General features: G+C 39.3%; 1 long non-coding RNA gene across 1 annotated transcript in view; it reads right to left on the reverse strand.

Annotated features, from left to right (window-relative positions):
- Positions 1–1864: 1864 nt before the first annotated feature.
- The window catches only part of LOC114486699 (uncharacterized), a 140079-nt gene continuing 123727 nt past the window's right edge, over positions 1865–18216 (reverse strand). The window contains exons 2-5 of the long non-coding RNA XR_003680881.1: positions 6712–6795; positions 3240–3340; positions 2897–3074; positions 1865–2808 (exon numbers count right to left, since the gene is read on the reverse strand). This is a non-coding gene — a long non-coding RNA (uncharacterized lncRNA). The remainder of the gene's footprint in view (positions 2809–2896; positions 3075–3239; positions 3341–6711; positions 6796–18216) is intronic.

Raw genomic sequence — 18216 nt, forward strand, 5'->3', positions numbered from 1 at the left:
AGCACTCCATTATCCACAGGTGTGCAATACCAAGGCCCTCCGTATCACTGTGGGGTGAGGGGGCTTTTGCCACACTGAAGTCAATGACCCATTGGTTGATTTCTTGCTCGCTTCAATCTATTTAGACTTCAGATACTGAGTGAGCTGACAAGTATCAAAACCAGTTGAGGGAACCAAACAGTGGAAGAAAATGTTCCAACCACCTAGTCAATCCAAGGTGTTACTCCTTGGTAATCTCTTTCGTAAGGTTTAAAGATATTTTTATAATACTCTATGCCCTCATTTTTTTTTTACTTTGTGTGTGCCATTGTTTCAAGCCCAAAGTTAAAAAATTTCCACTTTTTCAGTCAATACATTATATCAGAGCCAACAACAACAGCAAAAGGACAGGTCTGTGATTTGAGTGGCTCCTCTGTGCCCATATATTTGTAAGGAAATATTGTCCTGTGATTTCATTTCAAAGTCGACAGTTTTATTGCTGTCCACCATCCTGCTACATTTAGAGTTTTCCTCTATTTGATTTCTACGATTCTCCCTTATTCTTCTGACTCCAGTTTGCAGTAATGACAGTGAAAACTAACAACTCATACAATTTCTCTGCAAGCAGCTACTGGACAAAGTGGGGGGAAATAACAAATTTTATGCATGACTGATTGAGTAAACCATTTTAGAGAAACAAGCCTCAAATGAGTAATTATTTATAGCAATGAAAACCAAATAAATAATTTCTTGTATTCAAGGAACAAATGAAAGACAATCTCATCTCCAAACGTATTTTCTTTTTTTAACCCAAAATGAAAGGCCAAGAACTAAATATACTGTAACACATGTAAGAAGCTATATGTTAGTCACAACTGAGGATATTAATTAAGAAAATTATTTAATTTAAATTTATTACAAAATACCTGTTTTACAGTTTTTGTTATTATTGGATCAGAAGAAGGGAATTGTGGACGTTAATTCACCTTATTTGTGTTACTTTGTGCCTGTTGTTTGCACTAACAGAATTGATATTTGCATGTTTCTTGCTTTTAATTGATAGAAATTTATTCTTTTGCCGTTCATGTTTTGAACTATAGAAAACATTTTTCAGGTGTTTTAATAAGAAGCAGATGTCTAAAAATATGTAACAATTTATTAAGTATAAATTTTATTAATGCTTTAAGTATAAATAGCAATTTTATGCTTTGACAAACCATTTTTCTTTTCTATATTCAACTGGCTAAATGTAAGTAATTTTCTTTAATCACAGGAAAATTAGTGGGAAAATTTGAAGACACCACTAAATAATGATAGCACTCTTACCAATTATCCTCATCGTACTTTATAGTTTACTAATAACCACCTCAATCAAGGTGTCTTTCGCCGAAACAGATCACTCAACTTTATTTCAGTTATAGTTTGTAATGACCCACTGAGGTATCCTAATATACTCCCCTAATTAAGAAGTTATGTGAACACAATATGAATGAAGGTGATGGGAAGCAGGGGGGAAAAAAAGGCAAATCTCCATCTGATCTACTTGGTTCTCAGGGATACACAACCCTTCCTGGGCTCAGCCATGTGGTGAACTCTGGCAGGGCTCACATTGCCATGTGCTCTATCCCACCACAAACACCATTAAATCCCCTCCAACTTCTCTGGCTAGCTTTGTTGCTTTTAGTCTACTGGAGCACTTTGGGGGATAAAGAGGAAGGCCCTGCTTGGAAGGGAGTCCCCTCCCCTCTCCCCCGTCTCCTAGTTTCATTTTGTCCTCTATCTGAACTTGAGTGCGCTGGCTGTGAACCTGTCTCAATCAGCAGAACTTGCCAGTCTGGCCCCTCATGCTGAGATTTCATGTCAATATTTGTGCCCAGCATCTGAATGGAGAAGAGGGTCCCGATGCACTGTTTTCTCCCCTGTCTTTCATCACAGTTAGTGCCTTATTCAATGTGATTTCTGATGCTTGGGGAGTACTGTGGAATCATGCTGGTAAGATGGTAAAGAGCAAAATTTATCTCATTTTGGGAGGAAATCCACATAGATTTGTATATTTAAGACTACATTGCCATTTAGCCATCTTATATTTTTAAACATGCAGAAAAATAGCTGTTTGGCAAAAGAGCATGTTTAAGAATGAATGAACCCAGTTTGTTTATTTAAATCTTGTCTGTTCCAGAGCAGATTTAAGGCAGCTGAACAAGGTAGGTAAGCAGAAGGAAAAACGTTTAATAAATGGTTAGCAATAGCAGACATGTCATTTGGAAGAGAATGAACCAGACACAGGATTTAGAGTCTATGTTATCGCAAGGCAAAAAGGAGCCCTTTGTAGGCTTCTAAGAATGTTACATGACCTGAGCAAATCTGTGCCCCCCAAAGGATAGAGGTGTCAGCAGATGGTGGTAGCCACATGATCTCCCACACATGATCAGCATCCCAGAATTTATGGCATACACTATGGGCCATGCTATCCACTAGGTCTTCATTTATTGTCCCAAAAGATCAGACTTCACACTGTTCGCCTCAAGGTCAAGCGCAGGCTGGAGGCAGAGATTCCAGTCTCTTGTTTCTGTATGGACGTTTATTCCTCCCAAATAGTAATAACGTGAGCCTCTCTCCATATTTAATCTCCAACCCTGAACCCAGCATTTTTGATAGGTTAGCCCCCGGTCAACCTTACACGTATAATTAAAAATTGACTTTTCAGTGCTGAGACAGAGGTAAAAGAATGGATTTGACCTTTTTTTTCCCCTGGTTTTTCTTTGGGTGTGAAATATGTTTCACACCCGCGATTCTCTTCCATGCGATGTTCTTCCTCTCACATTTTCTCTGGGAAACAAAGCAAGAGAAGCAGCAAGTTTAAATGGGCTTTTAAGTCACAAGATACTGAATCCATTTCTGACCTCGTATTGCTCACCGTGCAAATGTGAGCAGCTGATGCAACTTCTCGGAAACCTCTGAATATCAGTTCCACATCAGTCAGTGGAGACGATCATGTCCACCCCCACAGGGTTGTTGCGAGAGTTAAAATTCCATAGATATTATTTCCTTTCTTTCTTTCTTTCTTTTTTTTTGGCTCTTCCCCTCATGAAAACCTGAAACCAAAGTATACTCTGAAATTAGGACCACCTAAATATTTATTCAGATATTCCTGTATTTGATTTTTTTTAAATAGGTAACAAATTGATTTTTTTAATGGAGGCTTTAGAACATAGGCATGATTGATTCAATTGTTGGTCATTGGAGATGTTTTAAATTACCTTCAACTTAACATTTAAGGATTTTTCAGTCTGGGGTACAGCCGTCAGGTGGTGGCAGCTGGCTTTAAGGTAGTCAGGTTCTATTGTACATTTTACGTATCCTAAAAGACAATCAAATGGGGAAATTATATTTCTACCGTAGAACCCTGTGCTCTCAAGCTGCGCACAGAAATGTACCCATTGAGAAGTCCTATTTCAAAGAAAGGAAGACCATGCATAGAAATGGCCTTCACTCCGTCTCTGTCCCCACACTCTCCTACCCCAAAGCTGTTTTACTTTCCCCTGACCCCAAAGCAAGCTCTCTTGGTTCACTTGCCTCCTTGAAAGTAGACAGGAAGAAGTCTTTCTCAATTCTTCCTCTCTTTCCCTTTTGTTTTCATTGTTGTAGTGCAAAACAATTACTGTAATCCTGGCAATAAGTAAGAAGGTAGTGAAACAATCACATATGTCTTAAAAAGAATGAAAACCCTAAGTTTGAAGTGTTATTAAACATAAAAGATTTAAATCTTTGCAAATGTGTTGAAGTCCTCTGAAGGGCCATGTTGAAGGTTTCCAACTCCTTATATTTCTTCTTAGGTTGAGTAGAATTAACTCAAGTATAAATAATTAGAACAAACAAACAAGAAGATTTATTCTTTTATTTTATTTTGTGAAATTACTATTACTTCAATAGTGTTGTATTCTACTATTTTCATTGCTTATACACAATATTTAAGCTTTAAAGGTTAAATAAGCTTTAGAGCTGACCTGGGAAAGTAACCAGCCTTTCATTATATTGTTTTTGTTTTTGTTTTTGTTTTTTGTGGTACGCAGGCCCCTCACTGCTGTGGCCTCTCCCGTTGCGGAGCACAGGCTCCAGACGCGCAGGCTCAGCGGCCATGGCTCACGGGCCCTGCTGCTCCGCGGCATGTGGGATCTTCCCGGACCGGGGCACGAACCCGCGTCCCCTGCATCGGCAGGCGGACTCCCAACCACTGCGCCACCAGGGAAGCCCCATTATATTGTTTTGATGTTAAAAAAAATTGAGAGAGAAGTGACACAAAAATTTAGAACAGAGCCTTCTTAAAAGCTTAGAGCTACTTATATTGATTAATCTTCCTATGGGAATAAAATAGAATTCAGTGTTGCCATCTAAAGTGTTCATTATCATGACAAAATCCCTTAGAACAGTGCTGTCCACTAGAAAGATAATGAGTCACATATGTAATTTTAGATTTTCTAATAGCCATACTTTAAAAAGTAAAAAGGAACAAGATTAATTTTAATAATACATTTTATGTAACCTAATATATACAAAATATTATCATTGCAAAAAGTAATCAATATATTAAAAATAACCAATGATATATTTTACTCTTTTTTTTTTGCACCGTCTTCAAAATCTGTTATGTATTTTACCCACATCTCAGTTCAGACTAGCACCATCTCAAGTGCCCAATAGACACGCAGAGCTGGTGGCTCTGTATTGGACAGCACAGCTGCAGAAATTTTTGCCTCTTCTCTGTGCTATGAGCATATCAACTTTTTCCTAATTTTGTACTTGATTGTGTTGTAGGATATTCAGAAGTTGAAAGTTAATCTGGGGCTTCCCTGGTGGCGCAGTGGTTGAGAGTCCGCCTGCCGATGCAGGGGACACGGGTTCGTGCCCCGGTCCGGGAAGATCCCACATGCTGCAGAGCGGCTGGGCCCGTGAGCCATGGCCGCTGAGCCTGCGCGTCCGGAGCCTGTGCTCCGCAACGGGAGAGGCCGCAGCAGTGAGAGGCCCACGTACCGCAAAAAAAAGAAAAAAAAAAAAAATTAATCTGAATTTGGGGTCATACATTTATTTCTCTATACACATTTAGGGAAAAAAGACACACTTAAGTAGCCAAACGCCCAAACACAATTTTGACTGACGGCTAGAAGAATGATGATGGTTCATTCATCTTCTATAAAATAACGGGTATGATATTCCAGTTAGGTCATCTATTTCACTGTATCATGGATGTGTGGCTCTAGAAATCATAACTGTTCCTCTGCAGGGCATCACAATGACAGATACATATTGAAATGTGCTAAATGTGGAAATTTAGGAAAAATAACAGTATGAGAATCATTGAATTTTATAGCTTCAAAGGTCCCTAGAGGATATCATCTCCAGCCCTTTCATTTTACAGTTGAAGAAACCGAGGCCTAAAAGAAGTAAAGAAACTTGCCAACGGCCACGGAACTTATTAGAAACACAGAAGAAACAGAAACTAGGTTTCCTGCCTCCAAGTTCATCCTTTTTTATTTTATGAGTAATGAGAATTGATTTAGTTATTGCTCACATACTTTAGATGATTACCAAATCCATATTTCTAATCTATACTATTTCAGTGGAAGATTATTTCTCCATTTATGTAATGAATTTTTTAAAAATAAAATTTAGCTCATTAGAAATCATTGATATAAAGATGTGAAATGGTAAAAAGGAGAATTCCTGGAAGTATATAGAAACAAATGTTTATAAATGAATGGTTAATAAACCCAACTTTAGAAGCAAGGTGAGTTTAGGGTCTGCCTTGATTAGACCAAAATGTGTGACTTGAAAGTACTGCTTCTCTTATCCACATGGGCAGTTTAAAAGTGATGCATGTGATGAACAGTGGAAAATCTGACAAGGCAAAAGCATAGTATTCATTTTAAAACTCGCACGAAAATTATGTATTAGAAGAGTCACAGAGGAATTCATCACTCTCTGGCGCTGGGATTAAACATGCATTCCTGTTTCACTGGCCTTCACTTCATCAAGGGATAGTCTGCCCTCTCTCTGGTCCAGGAAAAAGGCACGTAATGTTAACACAGACAATTCTTCAAAAGGTCTTTTAGATAAATGAATAGGATTTCACTAACTTTCTCTTTTTATTCACATCCATTCATTACTTGTGAATTTTTGTGCACAAGGAGAAATGAATTGGACCACCAGGTCTCAAAGTATGGGCTGATGAACATTCAGTCCTCTAAAACAATCTGGAGTTAAAAGAGGGTCCATGGACTTAGAAGTCTGTGAAATTCTACTCTCTGTGTCTCTGCCATGAGCTCCACCACAAACGTTAGCATAATAAAGGCTGTGAGAACTTCTGTGGTAAAGAAAAAACTCTTCCCCTTTGTTTAATCCAGCTTTACCCAAGTTATTTGATCGAAGAGATTTTTTTTTCCCTCTTTAGCATCTATAAATATCCCATGGAACTAGATTCCTGTGGAACACACTTTAGGAAATGCTAATTTTGTACATTTCTTTCTTCAATTTGGGGGAAAGAGGTAGAAGCAACTGCAGTGTGCCAGACCAGAAGCAGTGGTTCACAGAGAGCAGTGAGGGAATATTTCCACTACCATCAACACCTGAGGTATTCTGACCTTCACTTAGAGACAAAGCATGGTAGGACACAGCCAGATCACTTAGGTCATTCTTGGAGCAGAAAATATGACGCTGAATAAATGACTTCATCACCTTAATCCCATGAGCAGCAGTTCCATCAAGAACTCCTCCATTCCTCCCTTATGAAAACCTCCATCTTCTCAGATAGCCCACCAACTGCCAAGAAGAAATACAGCAATTTTTATGTATTAATATGAATTGGTTTCTCCCACAATTAGAAAGCATAATGGTAGGATTCATTCTGACTGTTCTCCGTGCTCATCTAGCAACAGAGTGAAAAGTAGAGGGTGTATGACCATAGCGTCACTCTAAGTTGTGTTTAACAGTCAAATGGCATGAAATGGTTTTCCTTTTCTTCAATTGCCACATTCTTTCATGCTCTCTTGAATCTCTCTTTCCCTCCCTATTTATCTTGGGCAAATTCCATAACTTTCTCGTTACCTTGTTATTTTTAGAGTCCACTCTGGTCCTGTCCAATTACAAGTTCCAATGTCAGATCTGACCTAATCCTGTCTCACTTCCTCAGCCTCAGTGAGGCTACAGCAGCAGAAACTTGTTTTGGAGACAGGTTGTTTCCCTCCTGCTCTTTCCCACCAGCCTTCTAGTTATTGATCCTCACCACTGGGTGCAGATAAGAGAAAGAGAGACAAAGCAAGTGTCTCTTGTCTTACTGGTCATGGTGTCCCTTGGACATCAACAGTGTATGGCAGGAATTCAAAATAAAGTTCTCATGTATGAACCAAGTGTGAGTTTTTCAGGCATCTAACAAGGGCACCTCAACTGCATGGTTTCCTAAGGTGAGAGAACCACTTCAGACCAACCTCTTCCAACTTGTGTGCTTGGATCTCCTTGTGGTCTCTTGCTGTTTGGTTCCCCTCATCCAGAAAGCATCCCTCTTGGATAGAATACAGACATAAAGGCCTGCGGGCAGGCTCTCTTCTGAAGTGTGCCATTGACTCAAAGGAAAATTGTGCTTTTAAGGGGTTTGTAATTAATTAGTTGGGGTAATGCCAGTTGCTAGAACAGATAAACCTGAAATTTTCAGTGGTCTAACCCAGGAGATGTTTATTCCTCTTTCAAGTAAAGCCCAAAGAGGGTGTCTTTGGTCAGATGATGGTGGCCTTCTAATACCCTAGCTCCTTTTGTCTTATAAAAGATATAATATTATATGCCTGCAAGTAGCATATAATATTATATGCCTGCAAGTAGCATATAATGCTCCTCTCACAGCCCATTGACAGACCACAGTCACATGCTCACATCTAGCTGCAAGGCAGGCTGGGAATTACAGTCTAGCCATTGTGCCTACACGGAAAAGGGAAATGTGTTTTGGTGACTATATCACAGTCTCTGCCATAGATTTGTTCCACTCTTCCCTTAACTTTTACCACCTTACATGGCAGTACTAGGTGTCATTCAAGAGGGTCCCTGGGCTCCTCTTAACTCCTATTATAAAACACCAACTTTATTTCCCCCTTGATTAACAGGATAAATCCTGTATTACAGTGACATCCTTTTTCCCTGTTGGCCCAGTGGCATGTGGAGCCCAGTAACCAGGTGGCAATCTCAACATTCAACTAAATGGACCCATTGTTACGTTCCCTAGTGGAGGTAGTTTTCCTTTGCATCATGAGAACTTTAAACCAGCAAAGCCCTAATCTGTGGAATTGAGAAATAAAATGTTTACAAGTGAAATTTAGATGTAATAATGAGAGCTGCCATTCTACCCCAGGAATTCTGTTTATGAAGAAACTGCACCATATGTTATTTACTAGATCAGAGCATCGTGGAGGACGGTAACCCAGTCTCACAATGTTGTCTTCCAACTGTTGCTGTAACTGAGTTTTCAACAGGCCAATCCACTCTTCTTTAAGGCCAGCTGCTTCAGGGTAATAAGGTACATGGTTAAAAAAAAAAAAAAAATCAGATAATCCCATAGACATTCACCCACTGCTTTGCTTTTTTTTTTTTTTTTCTGGAAAAGTTTCTTGTTCAGAGCAATGTTGGTTGGCTTGTTACGACAGTGAATATGGCAAAGTAAGTCTATGGAAGGGAGTAGTGGCAGAATCGTGGCATTCGGGGAAATCAAATCTGTATCAAGGATAAGTGTCTATTCCAAGAGAGAAGGAACCTGATAGAACTGACCTGCAGCCAAGTTGCTGCCTGGTCCTCCCTAAAGAATAGTAAGAATACCTTTGGATTTTTTAGACAACATATACCATATTTGAACATGATGCTACAGTTATCTGCTTAAGCTGTAAAGCTCTGAAGAAGTCCCAGGCAAGCAAAGTCCCCCTAATCCTAGTCAGTTTGCAGGGCAACTCAATTTTACCACCCCCACTGAGAAAATAACCACACTGTGTTCCCACTGGGCCCACCGAGAGGTGAGCTTGACCCCAAATTCCATTTTCCCCTTCATTTCCGAAAATTCCCATTGTGACCAGTGTACCACAGTGGTGTCTGGACCCCAGGATTATACTCAGCTCAGAGCCACTGTCCATGTGCCCACTCCAACTTAGTTACTGAGTAAGTAGTTGGAATAGATAAACCCAGGAACTGAATTTCTACATTAGCTCCCTGATTCCTGAAATGTGAGCATTGTAATAGAAAGAGTCAAGGGGAAGTTACTGAAGATCCTTCTCTCTAATAAAGTAAACCAGAAGCAAGACCATACCAGTAGAGTTTCAGAGATATTCCACCATCAAAACTGTGAAGAATTTGGGGTCTCTCTTTCCTTGTACATAGTAACTCTGATAAATAGCTACAAGTCCCTTGGGGAAGGCTGGGGTCTCTAAAGGGTCTGCTCTCAAAGATTCCATACTTCTTCTTCATTTACAGTTGCTAGGTCTAGGAATTGCCTCAAGTCTTTGAATTTGGTTAATGGCTTGGTCTCTATATGGGGCGGCTCTGCTTGCCAAATCTGGAGTTTGGCAGCTCTACAGATCAAAGAGGACCTTAGTAGACTATTTCAGTCCTAAGATCTCCATGATCCATTAGCCACCGTCAAAGATTTCTGCAGCTCATCCCTCTTTGATCACCATTCTGGCTGGGGTGTCTGTTATAACACAGTGCCCATCTTGCCTCTTAAGGTCCCAGGCTGCACACTGCCTCTGCCATCCTGGCAGCATGTAGTCACTATGGCAACTAAGGAGCCCATTTCAATGGTAGCATCACCATATTCATCACCAGCCTACAGAAAACAACTCTGGCACTTTGCAAGGATGCTGGTATATTTTCTCAATATGTTAATGAAGGGAGTGTTCTCTGGAGGCACCTGGATGTGGTCAGGAGACTATCTAGAATGAACAGCAACAAAAGATAAGTCCACTTCAACTTCCTGTCTCCCTCAGCCTTCGGATTCCTTCTGTGTTATACCAATGAATCTCTGGCCTCTCAACTTCATTCAACATGGGCCACTGCTGAGGCAAGTTTTGAGTCAACCAACCAAATAAACAGAACCAAGAATATCTGATAAATACATACATGCTCAGTCTAAAATTGTATTCCTCCCTACCTGGTATAATACCCTTAGGATCCATTTGAATATGTATTCCTCAAAATCTTGCAGTTCTTTTCATGTTAGAGCCTTCTTCTCCTGGGTCTGATTTTGTAATTGGCCCCATGGAGCCTGCTGAGGTATGCTGCTGGATACAAGTCTAGTGGAAGTGAGGGGGTTGGTAATGTGGAGACATGAGTAGAATTGGTAATCCCAATTTGGCATTAGTAGGCTGTCTTCAAGCAAGACCATATCAGTCTCAGCAGACAGAGGAGGAGCTGCTTCTTTCAGCCAGGAAGGCTAAGGGAGCAGTTGGGGTTGGGGGATATTTAGGTCACCTGAATCTTCAGCATCCCAGAAGACTTTAGTGAAAATAGCTCTTTCGGTTTCTACTTGCAGCCCTCTCCTCCCTAGGACTCAGACCAGAGTCCCTAAAAGGACATATCCAAATGGCAGCATCATACTATGCTCAGAATTGTCTTTCCCATATAATGGCTGAGGCTTCATTACAGGTTTGAGCTTGTGTGCTTGACACTTCCTTCCCTGAGGACAATTTCTCTCCTGGGAGGCATCGTGGTATCTCATGTTCACAGACTCTAGGCAGGCTGACCCCAAGAGTCTGCCAGGCACATCGAGACCCGCTGGAATCCTAGTGGTAGACACAGCTCATGCCCAAACCTGGAACCTTGCTTCATAGCTTTAAAACAAACCAGTATCTTATCCACTCTCTGGTCAACATATTCAAAGGCATCGCATGAAAATGTGCAAAGGAAATGTTTGCTTCAGATTTTACTTACAAGGTTGGCACCAAGCCTATAAATATCACTTTTAAAGGAAAAGTTCATGATGTGAATTTGATACCATTTTAAAGTTTGCTTCTTTTTATGACCATTTCAGACTGATTTTGTGCAGACTTGTTCTTATAGTCAAATGAAACTCTAAGTGCTGGATTACCTGCCAGAGAAGTTAAATGCATTTCAGTGACTTAATTTTGGCACCATGTTCATATATTTTTTTAATTTTAGTTATCACGAGAGTTTGCTTGTTTTTCCCAAGTGAATTAAGCCAAATTTGTATGTAACAAGGACGAAGACTCTTCCTAACTCTGTGGAAACTGCGTTGCCAAAATAATATGGGCAACAAGGATGTGGATTCAACTCCTACCATGTGCAGAATTTGTAAATGGCATGAAGGACAACCTCACCAGATGGAGAAGATGAAAGGGATTTGGCGATGAGATTACTGAAGGGCTCTGTCATTGCCCAGTCCCCACCCTCTTTTATAAGAAGGGCTGCTACCTTCCAATCCTAAAACTAATCAAGGGAGATTTCAGTATTAAGGGAGACATCAATGGGGCCACCCAAACAGCTGAGAGATGTTTTTCCCTGTGGTTGGGAGACACAGAGGGGGACTAGTCCTGACTCACACTGGAGGGAGGGAAAGCAGGCTGTGAACTGGGGTGTGAGAGAGGGGCTGATCACTCTTTAGGCAATAGAACCAGGGGCACTCTGCCTCACTGGGATGGGCTGGAGTTGGTCACAACATGGATGTATGAGTGTTTCTTGAGAACACAAGTGGGCCAAATGGGAAAGAACTGGCAGGGGATCATCTTGGGCTCTCTCCAATAGGGAGGGCCTGGAGGAGCACGGTGACTTCAGCAGAGAGTCTAAAAGTGTCCAGGTGCTGCAGAAGGTGTCCTCTTAGGCCATCTTGAGTAGAATCATATATGCCTGGAGCAAGGGAATTGTAGAAGAGGTGCCAGAAGTAGGGAAGCTTTGAAGAGTCCATCAAAGTGCCCCAAGAGGGGAAAGTTCATTTTAATCATATAACTGAGCCATCCAGAAACATCAGCTTGAACAATTTGACTGGCACAGAAAGCAGAAAGAACTGTCCCATTACTTGGCCCTTCCTCCCTACTTACAGCTTCAGCATTGACAGGGAGCAGGAACTGAAGATGATGAACTGGGGGCTAGGGGCTGAGAGCGAGGGAACAGAAGAAACATACCCCTTTCCAGCAGGAAGCAAGCCCGAGCTAAGGAGGGAAGATCACACCAAGTCAAGTCTGGTTTGATCATTGTATGTGTATGACACAGTCTCATCACCAAAATGAGACAATAGCCCATCTATGAAGTAAGAAAGGCTCAACGTGTCATGGGCCCCAGGAACAAGTAAATATTACTTCCAGGGAATGAAATGTAAACAGACAGTGGGAGATAAATTTACATTTTTGCCCTTATTATTCCTGTCTTTCCCCCTCTCTCTTTTCCTCCCTCTCTGCCATCTACCTTATTGGCCTTTGTCCAGGATGAAATGGTAACAAGTGCCATCCTACCCCTACAATGTTCACCCGTGTGTCCCAGCTCATGGGGTTAGAGGGCTGCTGGTGAACAGGAGATATTATGAGGTCTTATTTTTAAGTTGAATAGTTGGGTAACCTATCAGAGTGACAGAAGTTTGAGGACAGATAGAAACAATGATTTTATTATTTATACCATGTTTTATTTATTTATTTATTTAGCAATGATTTACTATCTCATGGATTTTTACTTACAAGAAATGTTATTGAGCCGAAAGCAAAGAACCCAGTTGTCTGCATAGCAGGCCACCCAAAGCATGTTTTTAATCTTCCTTTTCACTTAACCTGCAAAGTTACCTACAAGTTTCCCATGATTCATAGGATGAGATTCAACCTCTACTGAGCATATGCCATTATTTCTAAAACAACCGACTAGAAGTCTATCTTAGCATTTTCTTAATGGACTCCAAAATAGGGATGTGTGAGGGGCAACGTAGAATGGCATTTGTTTTACCATTTATTATCTTACTTAATTTTTTTCACTAAAGGATAAAATTTGTTCTCTCCACCCTCTATCTCCACCCCATTGCACCCCATTTCTCAGCCAAATCAGCTAAAAATTTAAATTAAAAATGGTGAGGGGATGATCCATACAGGAGAACCTACACTGCCTATGTTTCATTTTGGAAACATAGAGGGGTGGTCAGAGAGAGGGAGCCCCCCGACCCCTCATCACCTGTACGAAGGCACTAAAAAGCAAAGTTTAGGGAAGTCTAAGTTTCCTGGTCTTTCTCCAATGTGCACGAGACTGGCCGTTCTTGTTCCCAGCGCGGTGCCAGAGGTCAGGCAATGCCACAGTATGAAGGTAACACCAGAGCATCAGATTTATAAGAAGATTTAAGAGGCAAAAATGATTTTGCTAATAAAACAATTTAGATCTGTTATTGAGTAGAACACAAAATATGCATAAGTGTTTAGGATAAAACTGAAGATTTCAATAAATTTCACACATTGGGTCCTGCCTTTAGACCTCCCAGGGATCTTTACTCAGGACATCTCTGCAGAAAAGATTCAGGGTTGGCTAGCTACCATATCTGAAAAGCCATTATGACAAAGAAGAACATCTCAAAAGTCATCAATTCATCAGACCTTCACCCCAAAAATGACCTAATAACAGCTACTATGTATCTGCTCTTTCTGTACACCCTGTCATTCAATCTCCACATTAATAACCTGGGACCTGAATATAATCATCCTCAGTTTAAGGTGAAAAGGCTAAAACTTTGAAAGGTTATATAACATGTCCTAAGTCACACAAGTAAATAAAATTTTCACCCTATAATCTGACTGATTCCAAAGCCCATTCTCTTAGCCAGAATGCTCCAGCTACTTTTGTCTGGTGGCATACTGGTTTCCTATCCCCACTCTGACTGGAAAGGATTGCCTTGGACAAAAGAAAAAAACAAAACAAAACAAAACAGCCAGGGATGCTGTGGCAGGTGGCTTGATGTCTCACGGGCAATTGCAGTAACAATTTCTCTTCAAATAGATAAAGTGCCAAAGTCATTTCTCTTTAGTTATAAGCAGTGAGAAATGCCGTGCATGTAGACAGCAATCTGTTGAGCTCTGAAAAGTAGTGATGCATTCAATTTTTTTTAACTTTTCATGAAAACAAATATTTTTCAGTTGTTTGGAGCATTTCAAGATGTGGAAAATATCAAAGCAATTACTTTATGGAATTTATGACCAAAGTTTCATGATGATTCCTACCTGGTTCTTAGGAGTTTTCCAGATTGATAGAGTGTGGCTTACTCTAATTGTATGAACAAGATTAAGGATCCTGTAAAACAGACCTGCAACCTAAACAGATATAATCAGAGAAAGATCTGTGAGAGGTTATTTGCTAAAATCTTATTCTAGAGATTTTTCCATATGGTTCAACGTAGTTTAGTTTTTTAAAAACTAAAAGTCGGGCTTCCCTGGTGGCGCAGTGGTTGAGAGTCCGCCTGCCGATGCAGGGGACGTGGGTTCGTGCCCCGGTCCGGGAAGATCCCACACGCCGAGGAGCGGCTGGGCCCATGAGCCATGGCCGCTGAGCCTGTGCGTCCGGAGCCTGTGTTCCGCAACGGGAGAGGCCACAACAGTGAGAGGCCCGCGTACCACAAAAAAAAAAAAAAAAAAAAACTAAAAGTCTATCTTATATAAACAAAAATGCCTAGCCAACATAAGGAAATTGTTTTAAAGGTTTTTATTAAATATGTATGCCATATATTTCTTCTTTTAAGCAATTACAATATTCACTCTGGCCTGGGAGGCTTTCTTCCTAATGATATTAACACAAGAAAAAAGATTAATTGGCATGAATATGATATTTCACTGTTCAAATTAAAAGCAGACCTCAAAGCAGCCTTTCAAAGAGAGTATCTGAAATAACTTTTCTGTGAACTAAAGCTGGTAATGACTTGGGGGGGAAAAAACACCTCTCTGTCCTTTCTCCACTCATATCCATCTACTCTGAGCCAAGGTATTCCCTGCTAATCATACATATTTTATTTTCATCCAACTTTCTAGGTACCTTAATTTTTAAAAAGAATCCCATAGTAAAGTACTTAGTCAACACGATGAAAGTTCCCTTGCTTGTGCAATTTCTGTTTCATGACAGCCCTCCCTTTCCATAGTTCTTTTCATCTCTTTACTTTAAGGACTTGTTTTAGACTATAATTATTCTTGAGACCTGCATTAACACGACCATTAAATCTTGTATAGGTGGATGATAAATTGGGACGCTAACAAGTTGTACGATCTTTTTCTCAGAATTCTTCTTGTTTGAACTCAACCACCATAAAGCAATATGAAGAAATATCTACATTTCAGAAAGCAAACCGTACACACACAAACACACACACAAAATTTTACTGCCAGAAAATCTAGATATTATGAAAGGTTATGGATAGTACCTTGAAAATAATTCATTTCTATTAGCCTCTTGGCAAGTGATTTGGGGAAAACTTCTAAAAAAAGGTTTGTCATAGTTTACAAATTTTACTTTTGGTAGCTTTAACCATTTTAAAAGATCTTAGCCTTCCCCCTCCATCTCTCCAATGGGAAATCATTGAATTGTCATTCCCTTAAAATAGAGGTAACATGGAATTCAAAGGGGTTTTTTTTTCTATAAATAAAAACCCTGACGTGAAAATAATCTTATTTTCATTTTCAAAAATGACACTTCAGAACTTTATCAAAAATTCCAGAGCAAGCAAAATAAAGATCGTACCCAATACCCTCTTTTCCCGTATAGCTGAAGCTGCATTTTATAGCTATTTCAGCCCATACCTATCAAAAAGAAAAAGAAATTCTGGGACAAAAATCTGTATTTGGGGCCTCTAATGCTGATCCTTTGCATCTTAATTAAATGGTTGCCCATGACCTGGAGCACCAAGCATTGCACTTCTGGCATTATTTGTAGTTGGCTAAGATTCAATTAATTGAAATTTTTTGCTGTTGCTGAAGAAGATGTGAAATGGAGTATTTATAATCATGGATACCTGATTTTTATTTACAGTCATCTGAAAGAAATTTTACATCAGTGACTGAGCTGCAATATCTAAAGTTCAGGATGTCAGAAACACTTGACTCGCAGATGCTTTTAAAATGTTTTTAAAAACGTATATACAATATGTACTTGTTTTCTTCCTATGGAGAAAAATGCTCATTTTACAAAAACTTTCTACTGTGGAAACTTCCCACTGTGTCGTGGAAAAAAATAAAGTTACATTAAAGTCCACTCATCAAGTGCTAATTAAATAATTCCTGATGGTCCAAGTGGAGCCATCGCTGAGTTTGACAGTATTTTATAGGACTAAGTTATATTTTGGCTTAGTTTTAATATCCAAGGAAACTCATTTCATAATTGGTAGGTGTGTAAATATGCTGGCACTTCAGGTTCTTTATTTTGTTAGGAAAAATATATTAGGAACTTCTCTTTGCCCTGCCAACTGAAATTACAGAGCAAGTCAGCCTGCTTAAGTACCAATCACACCTTTTTCTAGGGATAAAGAAAAATAATATATAGAAGGAAAGGTTTTTTGTTTTGTGTTTTAAGCAGGTTGCATTTTATGATATTTCAACTTCATGTTTTGTACTAATATTAAGTGGCCCAACGACTGCAGAATGTTTTATGTACTATTGTTGCACTGCATAAGATCAGCTCTTGGTAAGCAATGGTATCAAAAGCAATACTGGCTACTGTTTATTCTGTGCTTAGGTGGCAACGCAGTAAGTGTTTTACATACTGTATCATATTTAATTCTTATAACAAATCAGTGAGGCTTAACTCAGCTGTCTGAACTGGCCTGGCCAGGCCCATCAGTGGAAGTTCAAAAAGGACATTTAAGGGAGGCCTGCTCCTAAGTCAGTGTCATTTCCCAGGCTTGCACAGGTTGTGGCTTTTTAGAGGATTTGAGAAATTTGGTAATCAGCTTCAGCAATACAGGAACAAACTATAATAGGACTGATGTGGGACATGCTGATTAAGAGAATAATTTCCTTAATTATGGTAGTTACCGTTAATGGGATATGTACATTTTCTTTCTCCAAAATATTTCAAAATTATTTTGAATACTTTTTCTTCTGAAGCTACTTTTGAATACTTTTTCATAAAGCTACTGAGATAACAGGGCATATCCCAGAAAGATTGATTTCATTTTGTTTTTCTAGTAGATTATCGACTGTTTTCCAATATCTGTCTTTACTAGCACAAGCAGTATGGTTTCCATTAATAGATGAGGAAAATGGGGATTTTGAAAAGATAAAGCTGAAAAGTTGGTGGCATATTAAAATTAGAACTAAAAACTCTATCATCAGAGTTTTCTTTTTCTACATATTATGCTCTTTCTATTAAAAAGTATTTTTCTGTAGCTTTAAATAAGTAAAAGGCTATATTACTGACCTATTAAAAAAGTAATGTGAACATTCTGATTTTCTACCATGGAATAATTAATAGGTGAATGAAATTGAAAAGTGCTTGATTTGATGACTGCAGAACATCAAATAACAATGCACAGTTATTTTGAACGACAACTTCCAGTGAGAATTAGCTTTCTGCTGGCTTTCATTGTGTTCTGGTGCCCCATTGTTTATAATTACACATGTCTACTGTGATAGTGCAGTCGTTAAATTAGAAATTGAACTTTGACAACTGCAGTGAAACTTGACAAAAGATGAATGTGATTTTTTTTTTTGTTTCCCTTCTTTAACTTATTTAAACAGGTATTAATTAAGTTGTTCTGGCAAGTGTTTAGTAAACATTGAGCAAGGGCATTTCTTTAGTGGTATAATTAAAATTCCCTTTTAAAATGTTCTGCATGATATTTTATGCACAATTTGACGCAAGTAAACAGAGGTTCTAATTAAAGTTTGTAAATGAAGGCCATCAGAATCGATAAAACATCCAGCAACCCATTCAAGCACATTGTCTTCCTGTCTAGTTCAAGTCTAGTGTGATGGTCAGTTAACATTAGCCTGAATCATTTAAGATGCCCCCAACTTCACAGGCCCCCTTCTACTTTAGTTAGTCTCAGGGAATAAACCTTTAAATGTTGCAGTACCTCTTGAAGTTGTTATACAATATTTATTCAATTAAATTTCTTCAAAGATACTACACCAGGATATTATGAGAAGGATCTAATTTAGGTTATGGATACTCTGCAAATAAAGTGTTGCATAAAACACACTGAATGAATGAAGCTATCCAAATAGCAAGTAGGGCTTCAATTATTTTTTCCCA

This window comes from Physeter macrocephalus, chromosome 8 (genome assembly GCF_002837175.3).
Source record: "Physeter macrocephalus isolate SW-GA chromosome 8, ASM283717v5, whole genome shotgun sequence".
NCBI lineage: Eukaryota > Metazoa > Chordata > Mammalia > Artiodactyla > Physeteridae > Physeter > Physeter macrocephalus.